At 36.8% G+C, this 20,733-nt stretch overlaps 1 protein-coding gene across 1 annotated transcript in view; it reads right to left on the bottom strand.

Moving 5' to 3' along the window:
• LOC103208103 (ephrin type-A receptor 6) overlaps positions 1-20,733 on the bottom strand; it is a 1,324,606-nt gene that overhangs the window by 1,209,436 nt on the left and 94,437 nt on the right. The gene's annotated exons all lie outside the window — the stretch shown is intronic.

Genomic DNA, 20,733 nt, shown 5'->3' with positions numbered 1-20,733 from the left:
GAATTTACTCTGTAAATCTTCACCCAAATCCTAATAAAAAAATAAATAAATAAAATAAATAAAATTATTAAGTTAGATGTTACTATCTATGCTACATTTGTTATTTTAATCTCAATTTTCTTCTGTATTACAAAAGAATAATAATAGTACTACTTAATAGAGGAATACATGATATAATGAAAAGTATTGTGCTTGCTTTTTGAACACAGGGATGTGTACAATAAATATTAAGGCTTATTTTACTATGAATATGCTCAGTACATTTGTCTATTTATGATATTTGAGAAATGGATTTCAATAATTATGCAGATTTATGGCAATCAAATTACTTTGTGAATTATTTGATGCATATACATCAGTAATGAATCTAATGTTAAATTATTTTTCAGGAATAAAACTCTCAACAATTTGTTAGGGTGAAAATATGAACCAATCTATTATGATATATTTTTCTAATATGGTTTCCAGAAATTCATAATAGGTGAAAAGTGAGATTTTTTTCCTTGGTGTACACATATCAACATTCTTGATGAAGCTATATCTGAAATAATGTATTCCTTTTAATGTCTGAGAACATAAACTTTATACTGGTCAAATATCTTACAGGGATTGTATTGTGTGTTACATTTATGAAAGCATAAAATGATTATCTTCCTCAAGAGAGAGGATTGCCCTAAAGGGTCAGAGGTTTGATTTCCAATCAAAGCACTTGGAATGCAAGAGAGAGAGATGTGTTTTCCTGTGAGACAGTTGGTTTTATTTTGCATAGTCTACTATTATACAGAAAATTCATTTGAGGGGGAAAATTTGCTTCTCCTCCTAAAATCAGATACTTAGGGATGTGTATTTGTTTGTTTCTCCTCTGGGGCCCCACTCTTTGCTCCTACAGCCATGAAAACAATAATTTTCTTATTCTCTGCTTGCTTCACTTTTGTACATTTTACTTGAAGGCTTTTCTTTTTTCTTTACCTCCTGTTCTCAGTGTTTGCTCTAAAGACCACCATTCTGGCAGAGATCATTCCCCCCAGTTATAGAAAGAAAAATCCAAGCAGATGAGGTTAGCTTTCAATTGAGATCAAAAAGATATTTTTCCTCCAGAATTATTCTGAGCATTTTGTGTTTTTGAAAAAGCATTTCATATATGAAAATACAAAAATACAAAAACAATCTTACTAACTTGAGACACTAAAAAGACTTGCTCAAGTTACCTCTTTAAATGAGAATCAAGTCACAGATTTGTAAATGATTAAATAAATGATCTGAAAATGATTCTAACTGAAAGCTAAAAATAATTGACCAAAGATTCACTACGTGATTTATTTGGAGCTTTATATAAGAGAACTAATTAATGTCTTAAAAATTATTTCTTGCTCATTTTATTGTCTATATTAAAAAGGATAAAGTCACTTGAGATACATGTTATATGAGTTTATATGTATTCCTTTGTAAATGTAGACAAGTTATAGTAATGCGGTCAAGAGATAATTCATACTGAATTTTAGAATAACACACCTAAAATCATTGCAAATTCTTCTGCTGCAATGAAACTCAATTCTATAAATTATTCTAATTTTCTTACAACTGAAAAATGTTGTGAGAATATGGTTGAAATTAAAATAGGAAATCCATATAAAAGTCAATATTATTTAGAAAAAAATGAGAGTGCAACACATAACAAGCCCAACAACAGACTAAATGTAGATAATTCATCTTGTTTTTTCGTACACAGATAGAAACTATTACTTACCAATAATAAAAAAAAAAACAGGGTCTAAATTAAGTTTATATTACAAGAGTATTACCAAACTACATGGAAGACCATTAATTCAAATCCATTAAAAGTTTCAAGACCAGCAGTACATGGTAGACTGCTGAACAACAACTTGGATGCACGCAGGGTTCAAGCATGCCATAAGTTAGAGACCATTCCCAAAGCTGCTTCTTATATACAGGAAGCAGACCACATCCCAAAAGCAGCTACTCAGCTGCTTGTGGTAGATTCCACCATGGAGTTGATTGCCAGTCTCATCATGAGGAATAACTACCACCAGCTGCCCAGCCACTCAACCAGGCACAACCAAGTTGACACACAACCTTAACTATCCCATCTCCCTTTTGTTCTAAGAAATCAAACAGGAATTTCTCTTGTGCTGAATGTAGAAGAAATAATTAATATCAAGCTCAGTTCCAAATAGTGGTAAACTGAATCCTATCATACATAGTAGGGTATTTTCCACACACACACACACACACACACACATGTATTTATGTGTGTGTATATATTTCTGTAGGTCTATATTTATATACAGTGACAGATATCATAGCTGCTTATAGCAACAACTCTCAATTGATCTTGTCTTGGTCATGTGATTTGCTTGGGCCAACATAACACCATCAAACATGATCCAAGCAGAGGCTTGAAATGGCTTTCACTTTTGGGTTTGTCCTATTGAAACACTGTCATCACTATTTAAAGAAGCTTAATTTAACTCCTTGAGGAGGAAAGTCTATATGAAGAGAGAGACCCAATCATCCCAGCCTCCTCCACCAAGCCCAGCTTCTAGCAGACCTGTCAGCTATATGCAGCTGCCTGAGTGAGCCCAGATTAAGCCAGCACATTAACTGTCTAGTCAACACAAAGAATCATGGGAAATAATAAATTATTATTATTTGGAGGTAGTTTCTAACACAGCTATAGATAAATGACACAGGAGAGTTTCCCTAATAACTTCCTCCATTAGGGAAGATGGGATAAGATGAAATTATACATTTGAAATACTGGCACGCACTGGGGGGAAAAACAAGTTGGGAGGCATCAATAGAAATCATTGTGAAGTATCCTGGGAATCTAATTTAAAGATGGGATACCTAAGAAAAATTATTCTTTGGTCAGTTTTTGTCATTGTTGTTATTGTTTGTTTGTTTCTTCATTTCTAGCCCATGTTGTTGTTGTTATTCATTGACATCAAGTAGAGTCTGACTCCGGATGACTTTATGTACAATAGAATGAAATATCTCTCTGTGTCATCTTCATTTTCAGTGCTATGTTTAAGTCCATTGTTGTAGCCACAGTTTACTTGGAGTGCCTTCCAAATTAGGGGGTTCATCTTCTAGTACTGTATCAGACAACAGTCCATTGTGATGCATAAGATTTTCATTGGCTAATATTCTGAAGTAGATTTCCAGGCTTTTCTTTGTAGTCTGTCTGAGTCTGGAAGCTCCACTGAATCCAGTCTACTATGGGTGATTCTCCTGGTACTTGAAATACTTGTGGCTTAGCATATAGAATCTTAACAACACATAAATCACCATAATATGATATACTGACAGATCATTTGTGCTTCTAACCCATATCAGTTTTTTTTTTTTTTTTCCCCTCAGAAAATGTATGAATGAATCTCTTACAATTTCTTATCTTTGAACAAGGCAACAGGAAGGGATAGTGATCACATATATCCCTTTTGTCCTTATAAAATTTCTTCAATTTGCCTATTGTTGTTGTTTTTGTTATGTGCCATGGAGTCAGACCCAATTCATAGCGACCCCTCCCCTTAGGTTTCTGAGGCAGTATCACTATGGAAGTACATTGCCCAACTTTCCTTCTGAGGAGTGGCTAGTGGATTTGAACAGTCAGCCTTCTGATTAGCAGTCAAGTGCCTTAGGCACTATGCTACCAGAGCTCCCCTTATAAATTGCCCTTATAAAATTTCTTCAATTTTCCTATTAGAAGTCTGTAATTTTTTTAGATGAATGAAAGGTATGAGTTGCAGAAGTTGTTGTGATGACAGTAGTAGTCAAAATAGAAGGTTAGAAGGTAGTATGTATAATGTAGGAGAGCCAGTGGCATAATCATTAAGTGCTAAGCTGCAAACTAAAAGGCTGGCTATTCAAACCCATCAGCTGCTCCACAGAAGAAAGATGTGAGAGTCTGCTTTGGTAAAGATTATGGCCTTAGAAAATCAGTGGGGTAGTTTTACTTTGTCATAAAAGTCACTATGAGTTGGAATCTGCTCAATAGCAATGGGTATGCATAACTAATGTCCCATCTCAGTTAATACTCAAAACAAATCTATAAGTAAATGACTAAGGAATTCTACTTCTTAACAGACAGGAAATTGAAATTTAGAGAGCTTGAATGAGTTGTCCAAGATTACACAGAAAGTAAATGTGGACATCAAGTTGCAGACTTAGGCATATATCTAAATTAAAAGGCTGTTTTTATCCATTGTGTTAAAACTCTTCTAAATTTTTTACATTCTTTTACACTATTGATACAAAACTCTGTAAAGGCTGGATCCTACTCTACACAATAACCTTAAGCAAGATGGCAGGAGCACACATCAATCTATATATGATTCCAATTTTAGGAAGGTTCTATGTAACACAGAAACCAAGCAGCAAAAAGTAGTGATGAGACTTGTTAAGATCAAACATCTATAAACTGAGGGAGATGGTCACACTGGAAGACTTTCCTCTCATCTGTTTAACATTATTTCTACTATCTGTCATGGGATAGTGATAAAAGGGCTTGTGAACATGTTTCAGTGGAAGAAGAGGTTTTTGCCTATCAGTAGATAAGAATGTCAAATTGAGGATTAGTATCTAATTTACCATCTACATCAGAATAGTCATCAAATTAATCTAAATAATCAAGGCATAGGAAGAGTTATATATAGGATATATATATATATATATATATAGATTGCCCAACCTTCCTTCCGAGGAGTGGCTGGTGGGTTTGAACCATTAGCCTTCTGATTAGCAGCCAAATGCCTTAGGCACTATGCCACCAGACCTCCTTTTTTTTCAATATGCAAAGACACTGCTGTTGAGTTGGATCTAACTCATAGCGACCCCTCCTCAGGTTTCTGAGGTGGTATCACTACAGAAATAGATTGCCCAACCTTCCTTCCAAGGAGTGGCTGGTGGGTTTGAACCACCTGCCTTTTTGTTAGCAGTCAAATGCCTTAGGCAATATACTACCAGAACTCCTATATAGTTTTGCCTTTGGGAAAACTTTGATACAATATAATAAAAATATAGAGTTTTAATGTACAAATTGATTTAATATTCTGTATTAATGAAACATGTTTTATATTTACAATATGATTTGTCTAGTAGTATTAATACTTTATAATGCAAAAAAATATAAACATAGTACAGAACAGTATTTAATACAGTTTAATATTACTATATATATATATATATATATATAGTGTGCATATATATATTTATATACACACACACATATACATGTTGTTGTTGTTGTTGTTATGTGCCGTCGAGTTGGCCCCGACTCATAGCGACCCCTCCTTGGGTTTCTGAGGCAGTATCACTACAGAAGTAGGATTGCCCAACCTTCCTTCCGAGGAGTGGCTGGTGGGTTTGAACTGCCAGCCGTCTGGGTAGCAGGCAAGTGTCTTAGCCACTATGCTACCAGAGCTCCCGATATATATATATAGTAATATCACTTTGTCATAAAAGTATATATACATAAAATATATATACATATATATAGTAATATGACTTTGTCATAAAAGTACATATAATATATGTATACATAATATACATCTATAGTAATATTACTATACATATATAGTACATATAAATACATATATACATATACAGTAATATTACTATATATAGTTTATATATATATATATATATGCTCTATATAGTAATATATATATATATATATATATTATATTGTTGTTGTTATGTGCCGTCGAGTCAGACCTGACTCATAGCGACCCCTCCTTGGGGTTCCGAGGCAGTATCACTACGGAAGTAGATTGCCTTATCTTCCTTATACATAGTAATATATATGTAATAATATTACTATGTATGTATAGTATATATATATATATATATATATATATGTTGTTGTTGTTATTTGCCGTCAAGTCAGCCCTGACTCATAGCGACCCCTCCTTGGGTTTTCAAGGCAGTGTCACTACGGAAGTAGGATTGCCCAACCTTCCTTCTGAGGAGTCGCTGGTGGGTTTGAACTGCCAGCCTTCTGGTTATCAGTCAAGTGCCTTAGGCACTATGTTACCAGAGCTCCTTATATAGTAATATTAAGTTGTATTAAACACTGCTCTGGATTATATTTACTTTTTTTTGCATTATAAAGTATTAATAATACTAGATAAATCATACTGTAAGTATAAAAGATGTTTCATTAACAAAGGATATTAAATCAATTTGTACAATAAAACTCTATATTTTTATTATATCATATGAAAACTTTTCCAAGGTAAAACTGCAAAAACAAGTTTTCTATGGTACTTTACTCTTGACCTTTGCTATATACTTTAAAACTACACCTTCCATTACTGTCATCCCTTCAGAAATATATTATTTTTATTTAAAAATAGAGAAATCTACTAAAAGAAGAATATGAGAATGCTATTTAATATAATTATAGACTTGAAATAACTGCATATATAATCTGTTATTAGAAAAATCATTTTCAAGTGTTTTATAATGAAATAGATGCCTGGAGGACAGTTTTTCCCCAACATTACATTTTATCTAACAACCCATTCTGTTTTCTTAATGTCTCTTACCAGATTCAAGCACTCAGCTGTTCATTTTAGTGTCAGTTGGTAAACCCTTGTGTATTTCCAGATGAATCTAATTCCTGAAAGATTATAAACCTTTCTAAAAATTAATGACCCAGGCAAAATCCTTCCATAAACAAACCATTTCTATTCATGAATCTTAATTAGTAGACGTTTTCAAGCTAAGATTTCCCAAGTTCCCTTTATAGTTGAAGAATATTCTTTCATTTTTAGCAGCTATATCATAATACATTTGCCACACTCCTAGGACTTAAATAAGGTAGGCTATCTGTAACCTGTGTTCACAAACTTTAATGAGAATAAGACCCATGTGAGAAGTCTGTTTAAAATGCAACCCCTCCCCCCAGTCTACATCCACAGGGGTTCTGCTTTAATAGGTTTTAGCTAGGACATAGGACTTGTATTTTTAATAAGCAAACCAAGTCGTTCTGATGCAGGTTCTTCTGGAGTCTGTCTCTAGCTTTGCGTTTAAGCATTAGTATGCAACATATTTTGTAAGATAAAAGTAATTAAATGTGTTGGCTCCATTCCTTTACAACTAGTTAGAATTATGCAAGTACATACAATTTAGATTCAAGTTTTCCAAAACACAACACAACCAAGCAGAACAATCTTCATTATTTTCCAAAGAGGATAACAAAAAGTCAGGGGGTTGGAATGGTTGAGAGTCCAATGGAACTTACCCTATAGATGAGCTGACAAAATTCTAAACAGCCAGCAAATGGAAAAAGCAATGTCAAACAGATACAATGTCATCTCTACCTAGGGATGTCTACCTTGATCTAACCAAAGTCAGATCTATGTGAACAATCAGTATCAAAGCCCTTACTCCTGCAAAAAAAGTATCTCTATTGAGACTTCTGTCCATTATTACACAAGCTTTCTAGGTTCTTGATTCCTTTCTCTCCCCTGTCTCTCTGAATTTCAAAGTTGTGTGACTGCTCTGTCAGTGTTAGTCAAGTCAATTTAGTAATCATGCAAGTGCCTATGCATTCAAAAATTAGTTCCTCTAGTCAGTTAGTAAACAGTAACTCTTTAGTTGATTCTGACACATGGCAACCCCATGAGTGTCAGAGTAGAACTATGCTCCACAAGGTTTTCAATGGCTGCTTCTGCTTTTAAAAATAGATTGCCAGACTTTTCTTCTAAGTTGCCTCTCAGTATTATTAGTACTTTCAACCTTTCAGTTAACAGCTGAACATATTAACCATTTGTACCACTCCAGGACTCCATATTCCTCTTTAAGTCTTACTAATTTGGGCCTACTCATTGGCTCTACATTAATATAGAGAACATGTTCCCACTCCAAAGTATTCTCTACACCTAGTCTCAGAGCTATGCTCAAATTTGGCTTGCTAGGCCTTCTCCAGATGAAATTTATCCAGATGTCTACTCTATAAAGTGCTCTTAATCTTGACAGAAGAGTCAACTCTTAACTCTTCAGTTGCATCCTGCACCCACCACTGTTTATACCTTGAGATGACATTAACTTTGACAGATCCACCTTAAAAGAACTGTATAATTGTGTTAGACTGAGTTCTTTAGAGAAATAAAACCAGTAAATCTTATATGTATTTATATATAGAGAAATTTATCTTAGGAAAATGGTTCACACACTTATAGAAGCTGGCAAGTCCAAAGTTCCTGGGTCAAACATCAAGCTGGAGGCTATTCCACATCAAGCTGGAGGCTTTTCTTGACTCTTGCAGCCACAGGGGCTGAGGAGCTCAAGGCTGGCACGCAGTACACCAGCTGTTGACTCCAACAAATGATGAATCCAAGATCTCCGGGCCAAATGGTGGATTGATCACTCACGGACAGTTGTAGGCAGCACAACAGAATCCCGATCCACAGAAGAATGTCTCTTTTTCCAGGATGTCCATAGATATACTGGAAGCAAGCCACACCCCAAGGGAAACTCCCTTTCAACAGATTGCCTGCTCAAACATAATCATGGTCCCATCATGGTAATAACCACATCACAACAGCTTAAACCACCCAGAATTGTGGTCCAGCCAAGTTGACATACAGATCGAAATATCACAGTCCACCCCTTGTCAACTTGGCAGTTGTACACATCTTCTTAATCATATATAATCTCTAAATAAGGACAATTATAAAGTCATATTTTCACCTAACATGATACATTAACACATGTACAACCAAAATGCATTAACCTTATTTACATTTCATAGTTCATAACAGAAGGAAACAAAGATATCTGATGCACATATACAATGAAGAAATATAACTATCACAGTCCTTGTGTCTGCAGCTGGGCACGTGGTCGTAACTGATATTCAGAGCTACCTTCTTCCATCACCCTTGCCCTCAGCAAGCACCTCAGCTGGTCGTGGTTCTTTGCCTGGTGGGGTGACCCAAACCTTCATTCCTGAAGGGTCTGTGCCCTTAGCAGTCATATCAGAATTGGGTTGCTGTAATTTTCCATTGACTTTAATCACAGGGCATAGTAGTACTAAGAGACATCCTAAAGAATCTCCTGTATTCCAGACATATTCTTCTTTACCTCCATTATATAAAGCCAATCCAATTTCCCCTTGGTAATCAGGATCCATCACCCTAGATAGTACAGTAATGCCCTTTTTTGTCTGTTGATCCAGAGGCATGAGGAAGCCAAAATGGCCGGGTGGCATTCTTAATTTCCAGTTCAATGCAATCAGTATTGTGTCTCCAGGTGGGAGTGTTCCTCCCTTTGGGACTAAGATCTCCAGACAGAGACAGGAAGCAAAAATTTTTTGAGTGGGTCACTAGGAGTAATAGTGAGTGGTACCACCCCTGTTTCCATCCCTTGGTTCCTGGACCCGTGAATCCTGGCTATTGGAGAAACAGAACCATATATTGATTGCTGGTTTAGAGCATATACAGCCTCCTGGAGAACACTGCCCCAACCCTTCAAGGTATTGCCACCTAGCTGGTGCCATATTTGTGTTTTTAAGAGGCCATTTCATCATTCTATCAAGCCAGCTGCTTCAGGATAATGGGGAACATGGTAAGACCAGTGAATTCCACAAGCATAAGCTCATTGCCACACTTCATTTGCTGTGAAATGAGTCCCTTGATCCAAAGCAATGCTGTGTGGGATACCATGACAGTGGATAAAACATTCTGTAAGTCCATGGATGGTAGTTTTAGCAGAAACATTGTGTACAGGGAAGGCAAATCCATATCCAGAATAAGGATCTATTCCAGTAAGAACAAAACACTTTCCTTTCCATGATGGAAGTGGTCCAATGTAATCAACCTGCCACCAGGTTGCTGGCTGATCACCCCAAGGAAAGGTTCCATATCACAGACTCAGTGTTGCTCTCTGCTTTTGGCAGATCAGGCACTCAGCAGTGGTGGTAGCCAAATCAGCTGGTAAGGGGGAGTCCATGTTGCTGAGCCCATGCATAGCCTCCATCTCTGCCACCACAGCCATTGTGTTCATGAGCCCATTGGATAATGACAGGAGTAGCTGGGGAAAAAGGATGGCTGGTTTCCATTGAACATGTCATCCTATCCACCTGATTGTTAAAGTCCTCTTCTGCTGAGGTCACCTTTTGCTGGGCATTCACATGAGACACAAATACTTTTACTCCTTTGGCCCATTCAGAGAGATCTATCTACATACTTCTTCCCCATACATCCTTATCACCCATCTTCCAATCATGTTCCTTCCAAGTCCCAGACCATCCAGCAAAGCCATTACTCACAGCCCATGAATCCGTATATAATTGCACATCTGGCCATTTCCTATTCCATGCAAAGTGAACAGCCATATGCATGGCTCGAAGTTCTGTCCATTGGGAGGATTTCCCCTCACCACTGTCCTTTAAGGAATTCCCAGAAAGGGGCTGAAGTGCTGCCGCTGTCCACTTTCCAGTGGTGCCTATATATCGCACAGAACCATCTGTAAACCAAGCACGAGTTTTCTCTTCTTCAGTCAACTGATCATAAGGAACTCCCCATGAGGCCATAGGTGCAGAGTGGGAGAGGGAAGGTAAGAAGACTGGAGTGTCCTTATCTCAATTGGTGGATCTGGGTCTCATCTCTCCCATTTTCCTTATTTCTATATGCCCAACCTACTTCCATAGTGATACTATCTCAGAAACCCAAGGAGGAGTTGATATGAGTTGGAATTGAGTTGACAGCAGTGAGTTTGGCTTTTTGTTTTTGGTATGCCTACATAAATTTGTCTTTGGCTCAATGCAGAACTCTCTGGATAAAGATGACATTATATGTAGGATGGTTTGGGATCTTAAGATTTGTTTACATATCCTTCCAGGTGGTTCCACTGGTGTACTTAAGCCCTGTTGGCCAAAACAAGAGGCATCATCACTTCCTTAATTAAAATCTTCAACAGTTCCTACTATCTTCAAATAGAATCCAAACTCCACAGTCAGGAATTATAAAGCTTTACAATGACTCTGATGCATTATTGGCTTCATCTCTTAGTCAAACAATTTAATTAATGTAATTTAATTATAAAACCAAAGTTCTCATTTGTTTTCCTATACTCGTTGATGATGTCACCATTTTATCATTCATTTATTCATAAATACTGAGTAGCTACAATATTCTGGACACTGTTAAGGCAGCTACTGGGAATACAAAAACAGATATGGCACAGCCTCCTCCCTCACAGAGCTCACACATCAATGTGGACAACAAGAACACACAAACAACAGAAATAAAAACACTTTGACAACTGGCAGAAAAAATGTATCACTTCTCAGACTAGGGAAATATGGAGAAGATAACATTTGAGCTATGATCTCAAACATGGGGAAAAATCACGTAAGGGGTTGGAGAAAGGTGTTCCAAGGTAGTGTGAACACATATGATAGAGTTAATAAAATATGAGGGAGGCATGGTGGAGTGTAGCTATAGGAGGACAATAAGGAATTAAAAATATGCATTCTAGAGCCAGAATGGTTAGGTCAAAAACCCAATTTTTTTCACTTACTAGCTGTGTGGAATTAAATAAACCAGCTTAACAGTTCATGTCTGAAATGTGAATATGGACAGCATTCATGTCATATTATTTTCATGAGGATTAAACAACTATTACATTTGTAAAGTATCTGTAAAGAGAAAATATTATATTTGTAAAGAAAACATATTGAAGTTGTCAACAATTTCATTGTACTTGGATCCACAATCATTGACCACAGAAGTAGCAATTAAGAAATTAAATGGCATACTGCATTGGGCATATGTGCTGCAAAAGACCTCTTTAAAATGTTCAAAAGCAAAGATGTCACTTGAAGATTAAGGTGCATCCTACCCAAGCCATGGTATTTTTTATTGCCACATATGCATGTGAAAGCTAAACAATGAGTAAGGGAGACCTGGGAAGAATTGATATTTTAAATTATGGTGTTGGCAAAGAATACTGAAAATACCATGAGCTGCCAGAAGAATCAACAAAATCTATCTTGGAAGAAGTATAGTCAGAATTCTCCTTATAATCCAGGATGGTGAGACTGGGTCCTACATACTTAGGACATGTTATCAGGAAGGAACAATCCCTGGAGAAGGACATTCTGCTTGGTAAAAGAGAGGATGTTTGAGAAAGAGGAAGATGCTCAACAAGATGGATGGACACAGCAGCTGCAACAATGAGCTCAAACTTTACAATGATTGTGAAGGTGGTGCAGGATTGGGCAGTGTGTCGTTCTGCTGTACTTATGAGTTGGAATCAATTTGATGGCACCTAACAACAACAAAGTATTTCATTGTACTTGGGACACATATGGCATTGCTGTGAGTCAGAACTGACTTGAGAGTAACTGGTTTGATTTTTTGTTTGAGCACATAATAAGCACAAAGTACATGGTGACTGTTGCTATTATTTTAATTCTGATAATATCATTTTGAAGTTTGCAAGTAGTTTACTATGGTTAATGGATGGAGTAATAGACTTGGGATATCAAGAAAAGTCTTATAAACAGGATATAACTTTTAAAATATATTACCTGCTATATTTGACTAATAAAAACTCCACTGCCCAACTTTTAATCTGGATAATTACATCAGTATCTCTGAGGGTGAGAATGAAAAAAAAAAAAAAAAGTTAAAGATAATTCAATATACTGCTGCAACTGTTTTTAAATTATAATTCAAAAATGATTGCAACAGCATACTGACAGAGAACTTCCAGAAATGAAAGCTGGATTCAGAAGAGGATGTGGAAGGAGGGATATTATTGCTTATTTCAGACAGATCTTGGCTGAAAGCAAGGAATACCAGAAAGATGTTTACTTGTGTTTTATTGACTCTGAAAAGCATTTGATTGTGTGGATCATAACAAATTATGGATAACACTGAAAAGAACGGGGATTCCAGAACACTTAATTGTGCTCATGAGGAACTGGTACATAGACAAAGAGGCTGTAGTTTGAACAGAACAAGGGGATATTGCATGGTTTAAAATCAGGAAGGGAGTGTGTCAGCGTTGTATCCTTTCCCCATATTCATTCAATCTGTATGCTGAGCAAATAATCAGAGAAGCTGGACTACACAAAGAAGAGCTTGGCATCAGGACATCAGGATTGGAGGAAGACTGATTAACAACCTGTGATATGCAGACAACATAACTTTGCTTGCTGAAAGTGAAGATGACTTGAAGCACTTATCAATGAAGATTAAGGTCACTAGTCTGCAATTTGGATTACACTCCAGCATAAAGAAATAGAAAATCCTCACAACTGGAACAACAGGCAGCATGATGATAAGTGGAGAAAAGATTGAAGTTTTCAAAGATTCCGTATTACTTGGTGCCACAATCAACACCAATGGAAGCAGCAGTCAGAAAATCAGATGATGTATTGCTCTGGCCAGATCTGCTGCAAAAAACCTCTTTCAAGTGCTGAAGTGAAAAGATATCTCTTTGAAGACTAAGGTAAGCCTAACCAAAACCATTGTATTTTCAGTCACCTCATATGCATCAGAGTTGTATCTTTTCATCATATACATTCAATCTGTATGCTGAGCAAATTATCAGAGAAGCTAGACTATATGAAGAAGAGCTTGGAGTCAGGATTGGAGAAAGACTCAGTAACAACCTGCAATACACAGATAACCAACCTTGCTTACTTAAAGTGAAGACTTGAAGCATTTACTAATGAAGATTAAGGGCTACAGTCTGCAGTATGGATTACATCTCAATACAAAGAAAACAAAAATCCTCACAACTGGACCAATAAGCAGCTTCACAATAAACAGAAAAGATTGAAGTTGTCAAGGATCTCATATTACTTGGTTCTACAATCAACACCAATGGAAGCAGCAGTCAATACATCAGATGACATACTGCATTGGGCAAATCTGCTGCAAAACACCTCTTTCAACTGAAGAAGAATAAAGATGTCTCCTTGAAGACTAAGGTCCACCTAGCCCAAGCCATGGTATTTCCAATCGCCTCTTATGAGTGTGAAAGCTGGACAATGAATAAGGAAGACCAAAGAAGAGTTGATGCTTTTGAGTTGTGGTGTTGGCAAAGAATGCTGAGTACTGCTAAAAGGATTAACAAATCTGTCCTGGAAGAAGTGTAGCTGCAATGTTCCTTGGAAGCGAGAAGTATCTCACCTACTTCAGTCATGTTGTTAGAAGGAACCATTCCCTGCAGAAAGAGATCATGCTTGGTAAAGTGAAGGGTCGACAAAAAAGGGGAAGGCTCTCAGTGAGATGGATTGACACAGTGGCTGCAATAATGGGCTCAGGTATAGTAGGGATAGTGGGGCTGGCACAGGACCAGGCAGTGTTTAGTTCTGCTGTGCGTAGGGTCATTATGTGTTGGCAATGACTTGATGGCACCTAACAACAACAACAACACATGCCAGTGAAAGCTGGACAATGAATAAGGAAGACCAAAGAAGAGTTGATGCTTTTGAGTCATGGTGTTGGCAAAGAATGCTGAAGGTACCAAAGACTACCAGAAGAACAAATAGATCTGTCCTGGAGGAAGCGCAGCTGAAACGCTCCTTGGAAGTGAGAATGGCCAGACTTCATCTCACCTACTTTGGTCATGTTGTCAGAAGGGACCATTCCCTGGAGAAGGATATCATGCTTGGTAAAGTGGAGGGTCAAGAAAAAAGGGTAAGGCCCTCAACAAGATGGACTGACATAGTGGCTGCAACAATGGGCTCAGGTATATCAAGGATTGTGAGGCTGGCACAGGACCAGGCAGTGTTTTGTTCTGTTGTATATAAGGTCACTATGAGTTGGAGCCAACTTGATGGCACCTAACAACAATAGTAACAACTGGGGGTGAGCACAAAGCATCAGTGAAATTTTTCAACTAACTCAAATGTGCAATCAAGATTGAGGACCACTGAACTTACTGGTAACAATCTCCCTCCTGGGAATTACTGTAATAATTTTTGCAGAACTTTAGGGTACCATGTTTAATATCAAATGATCTTTTAAAATATATATTCCTATATCTTATCTCCAGATTTTCTGATTCCATGACTCTAATTTGGATAAGGCCAATGTGTCTTGATTTTTTTTTTTTTTTTAATACTCTGATGCAGGTGAATGCATATAAGATTTTGCACAGCATTGTATACCACTCATGATTCACTTTGCCTCATGTTATAATTATTACATCAATTTTTACCTCCCCCACAAAATGGCAATTTCCTGGAGGACAGGGCTCATTTCTCAAGCACCAGAAGGTTTCTGTGCACATATTTCTATATCCTCAGAGACATTATTTAATACATATTTATTTGTTCAACACATTAGAAAAAATAGGCATCTCTCTACATGTCTACATGCAAACTCTACATGTCCCAGCAGTTGTTTCTAAGGCATTTTTCCAGAATAAATAAAATTATTAAGATGATTTAGTGATAATGGAATGAGGGATACATAGCTTATTAATTGTTTAACAGACTGCCTCCAGTAGGGTATTGCCATTCTCAATTTCCACAACTCTCTGAGGATTTTGACAAATCTGTCTGAAGTAGTATCATAGGACATGCTTCCTGGATAAACTTATTCTTTCTGACAAGATCCATATTTTCAATCAATAGAAGCCCCATTCAAAAGGATTCTTCATAACACAGCTAAGTCAATTCAAACTCTCCATTAGTACATAAATTTATTGAGTAAATTACAAGGTTATGCTGAGATTCACATTGTGAAGTCTATTTTATTCCTAAAAAGTCAGGCTAAAATATAGAATGCTGATGCCTTCACAGTAAAGTTCTCCACATGGGTTGTTGTTGTTATATGTCATCGAGTTAGACTCAACTCATGGTGGCCCCTCTTTGGGTTTCTGAGGCAGTATCACTACGGAAGTAGGTTGCCCAACATTCCTTCCAAGGAGTGGCTGGTTGGTTTAGTAACTAACAAATAAGGAGCAATCTTCTAGTTTCTCCTAAGTGTAAGGGAAGTAATAAATTAACAAATAAATAAATAAAGGTAGAATCATAAAAGGCAGTAGCTATCACAAGCAAATAATTGTGCTCAGAATAAGAAGTAGCAGTCTCATAGTCATATTATTTCTAGATTTGGAGAACTGTATAGAGGTCATTAATTCTTTTCTTTATCCCTGCCTGAATATCAACTCTAGCTTAACAAATTTCTAATGCTTCGCAAAACAATATATCCCATTTTTTGAAAACATATTAATCTTAATAGATAACTGAAATTTTCCTATAAACCACACATTTTGCCTGTGACACTCTCTACACTCAGTGCTGTATCTTTTAACATTCTAAGTATATCAAAGTCCAAAAGTCACTGAGAAACTATAAAAAAACAATAAAACTGTCCACTAATTTGGAGATGAATTACTTCTAGCATATTTTCTGGTCACTTTTTGTTTCAAATCTTCTGTCTAGTCAGGTCTTCTTATATACCCCATTTGCTTTTCCAGAGTCTCTTTTCCTGGTATCATTTAGCTCTAAGGCCTACAACCTGAACTTCTCAATGATCCTGAGACCTAAAACTGACATTGGATCCAGGGTACCATATGACCTTGGTCTGAGTTTATTATCCTGGGTCACTTGTTTGAAAAGGAAGATTGTTGTTCTTGTTAGGTGCCTTCAAGTCATTTCTGACTCATAGTGATCTTATGTACAACAGAACAAAACACTGCCTGATCTTGTGCTATCCTCATGATCATTGCTATACCTGAGCCCATCATTGCAGGCACTGTGTCAATCCATCAAGTTAAGGGCCTTCTCCTTTCTCGTTGATCCTCCACTTTACTAAGCATGATATTCTTCTCCAGGGAATGGTTCCTTCTGACATGATCAAAGTACATGGACAAAAAAAACCACCAGCCATTCCCCAGAAGGAAGTTTGGGCATTCTATTTCCATAGTGATATCACCTCAGAAGCCCAAGGAGGGGTCGCTATGAGTCAAATCCAACTAAATGGCAGTGAGTTTGGGTTTTTGTTGTTGGTGGTGGGAGTGGTGATATTAATGATATTGTTCAATAATTTCTATATTTTGTAGGATCACCTTTCTTTGAAATGAGTACAAATATATCTCTTCCAGTCAGTTGGCCAGGTAGCTGTTTTCCAAATTTCTTGGCATAGCCAAGTGAGTGCCTCCAGTGTGGCATCAATTTGTTGAAACATCTCAATGGGTATTCCATCAATTCCTGTATCCATGTTTTTTGCCAATTCCTTCAGTATAGCTTTGACTTTTTCCTTTGGTACCATTGGTTCTGGATCATATGCCATCTCCTGAAATGGATGGACATTGATCAATTCTTTTCAGTACAGTGATTCTGTATATTCCTTCCATCTTCTTTTGATGCTTCCTGCCTCATTAAATATTTTGTCCATAGAATCGTTCAGTATTTCAACTCAATGCTTAAATTATTTCTTCTGTTCTTTCAGCTTAAGAAATGCCAAGCATGTTTTTCCCTTTTGGTTTTTAACTCCAGGTCTTTGCACATTTCATTGTAATAATTGGTTTTGTCTTCTTGAGCTGCTCTTTGAAATCTTCTGTTCAGTTCTTTTATTGTGTCATTTCTTCCATTTGCTTTAGCTACTCTATGTTCAAGGGCAAGTTTCAGAATATCTTCTGACATACATTTTGGTCTTTTCTTCCTCTCCTGTCTTTTTAATGACCTTTTGCTTTCTTCATGGATGATGTTCTTGATGTCATCCCACAATTCCTCTGGTTTTCGGTCAATGGTGTTCAATACATCAAATCTGTTGTTTAAATGGGGTCTACATCCAGGAAGGATATAATCAAAGTCATATTTTGGCTCCTGTGAACTTGTTTTAATTGTCTTCAACTTCAACTTGAATTTTCATATGAGCCCTTGATGGTTTGTTCCACAATCAGCTCCTGGCTTTCTTTTGGCTGTCTCCATTGCCTCTTGCCACAGATGTAATCAATCTGATTCCTGTGTACTCCATCTGGCAAAGACCACAAGTATAGTCACCCTTTCTGTTGTTGAGAAATGGTATTTGCAATGAGTGAGTTGTTGGTCCTACAAATATCTCTATAACCGAGGCCGTATTATCCAACTAATGGTGATTCTTTGCTTCCAACTCATGCATTCCAGTCATCAGTGATAATCAACACATCTTGATTGCATGTTTGATCAATTTCAGACTGCAGAAGTTGGTAAAAATCTTCAATTTCCTCATCTTTGGCTTTAGTGGTTGTTGTATATATTTGAATAACAGAAGTATTAACTGATCTTCCTTGCAGGCATATGGATATTAACCTATCACTGACAGCACTGTACTTCAAGACAGATCTTAAAACATTCTCTGTGAAGATGAATGCCACACCATTCCTCTTCAATCTGTCATTCCTGGCATAGTAGATCATATGGTTGTCTGATTCAAAATGACCAAAACAAGTCCATTTCAGCCCACTAATGCCAAGGATATCTATCTTTATGCATTCCATTTCTTTTTGAAAACTTCCAATTTTCCTAGATTCACACTTCATCCATTCCATGTTCTGATTATTAGTGGATGTTTTCAGATGTTTCTTCTCACACTGAGTCATGCCACATCAGCAAATGGAGGTCCTGAAAGCTTTATTCCATCCATATCAGTAAGGTCGGCTCTACTCTGAGTAGGCAACCCTTCCACAGTTGTATTTTGAGTGCCTTCCAATGTGAGGGGCTCATCATCTGGCACTAGATCAGATAATGTTTCAGGGCTATTCATAAAGTTTTCCACTAATCTCACTGACAGTGTTTCACTTCTATTCGTAAGGTTTTCATTGGCCAATTGTTTGAGAATTGGATGGCCTCTTCCTTCTTCTGAGCCTGTCCTAGCCTGGAAGCTCTGCTGAAACCTGTCCACCATATTCTTCTTAATATAACTGAAATTATGCTGGCATTTGCAACACCAGTGCCATAGCCTCTAGCCTCATAGCAACACACAAGCCAACACAGGATGACAAACTAACAGACAAGTTCTTCTCCCTTAGTTGTTCCAAACTGCTGGCTATGCCTCAAAGCTTCTCCAAAAGCCCCCAGTTCCCCTTCCTGACAGCCCCTTAAAGCTGCTTCCAAAACTGGAGATTAGGAAAAGAATAGACTTAATCTGCCATTTATTTGACAGTTGTCAAACAACTTAAGTACAGTTACCATGACTTACCCTCAATATTCCACTTTTAATTTATCTGAAGTTTACATAGATTTCCAAAAAATTTAAGAATTAGTTGATAAACTCTGTGTGCAAATGGAAATTCCTAGTCCTCCACTTGAAAGCATTATCTATACTTAAATCCAATATGACCCACCCAATACCAATAATATTATTATTACCACAGATCCGTTATTCTTCCTCATAAAATAAATGGTGAACTTAATCCTTCATTTCAATTTAAGTTGCCAGGATTTTTCACACTTCCCAGGTGCTTATCCCTTCAATTTACTTCCCACACAATAGCAAAAGCAATACTATTAAAATAAAACTCAGATAATGACACCTGTCTGATAAAAGCGCTACATACACTCCTATCTCCACCTATATAAAAACCAAAGCCCTTATGGTGGTCTAGAAGGGCCTGTAGGAGATGGCACTTCATTATCTTTGACCTCTTCTCCTACTTAATATCCCTAGACCCACTCATGTATTTAAAACATGCATCTGCCTCACAGCCTTTGTTCATTTTACTCCTTCTACTAGCAAAAATCATCACTGAGACACCATCAGGGCTGGTTCCCTCACTCCTCCACCTCTTCATTCAAATATCACTTTCAAATGAGGCTTTGCTTCCTTATAGGCATATTCCACATACCTTCCCTCTTCCTCTTTTAATGTTTTGTTAATTACAAAACATTGGAGTATTTATTATCTAACTTATTATAGATTATATGTGGTTTCTTGTTTGTTATCTGTCTCTCCCTATTAGAAAGAACCTCTTTGAGAAGAGCGATATTTGCCTGATTTTATTCAACATTTTATCTCTATTACATGCTAACCAATAAGAATTTGTCAAATGAATGATTTCCCCAGGTACAAATATTAGCATTCTAACTTGATCCCTATATTTTTTCTCATATCCATCTCATCCATCACTAATGTCAGTTTGGAGTCACATTACCTTCTACAGGAACTACTGTCCTCCTTGTGAAGTCTGACTAATCCAATGCATCCCTACATCCTGCTGCAAGCATAATATCCATGCTCAGCTACTTCCAATGACATTGTTTAACAAATAAAGCACAAACTCCATAAAGTAGCATTCAAAATTCTCTGAATTTAATCATTGGATACCATGTTCAAGTAATTTTTTAATAATATGTGTCAAAATTTCTCATCTCTACCCTTTTGGTCCTGAACTTTCCTCCAACTGGTGCTCTGACTCCTGCTTATGAAGCCCTATGCTTCCATCAAGTCACAAAAAAATTATTACATAATTTGTCAGTCATTCTCCTCGGCAGAAAATCTGTCCTCTGAACATACTTGGTTACAGCATATTTAGATATACTGTCTCATCTCTCTCCTCTCAGTTCATAAACTCTTTACCAAGAGTGTGAAAATAAATCCTCATCTTATGCAATTCATTATGTTTGTTTTATTGAATTATTTATATGTTTCATAATTGAATTAATCTTGATTTTAACAAAAATATGTTTATCAACTGCATTGACCAAACTAAAACATGGCACTTCTATGAGTAGAGGTCTGTAATATACATTACATA

The sequence above is a fragment of the Orycteropus afer genome, unplaced genomic scaffold (assembly GCF_000298275.1).
Source record: "Orycteropus afer afer isolate SDZICR_OR568_19922 unplaced genomic scaffold, OryAfe1.0 scaffold00412, whole genome shotgun sequence".
NCBI classification, from domain to species: Eukaryota; Metazoa; Chordata; class Mammalia; order Tubulidentata; family Orycteropodidae; genus Orycteropus; species Orycteropus afer.
This window is presented reverse-complemented; position numbering and strand designations above follow the sequence as displayed.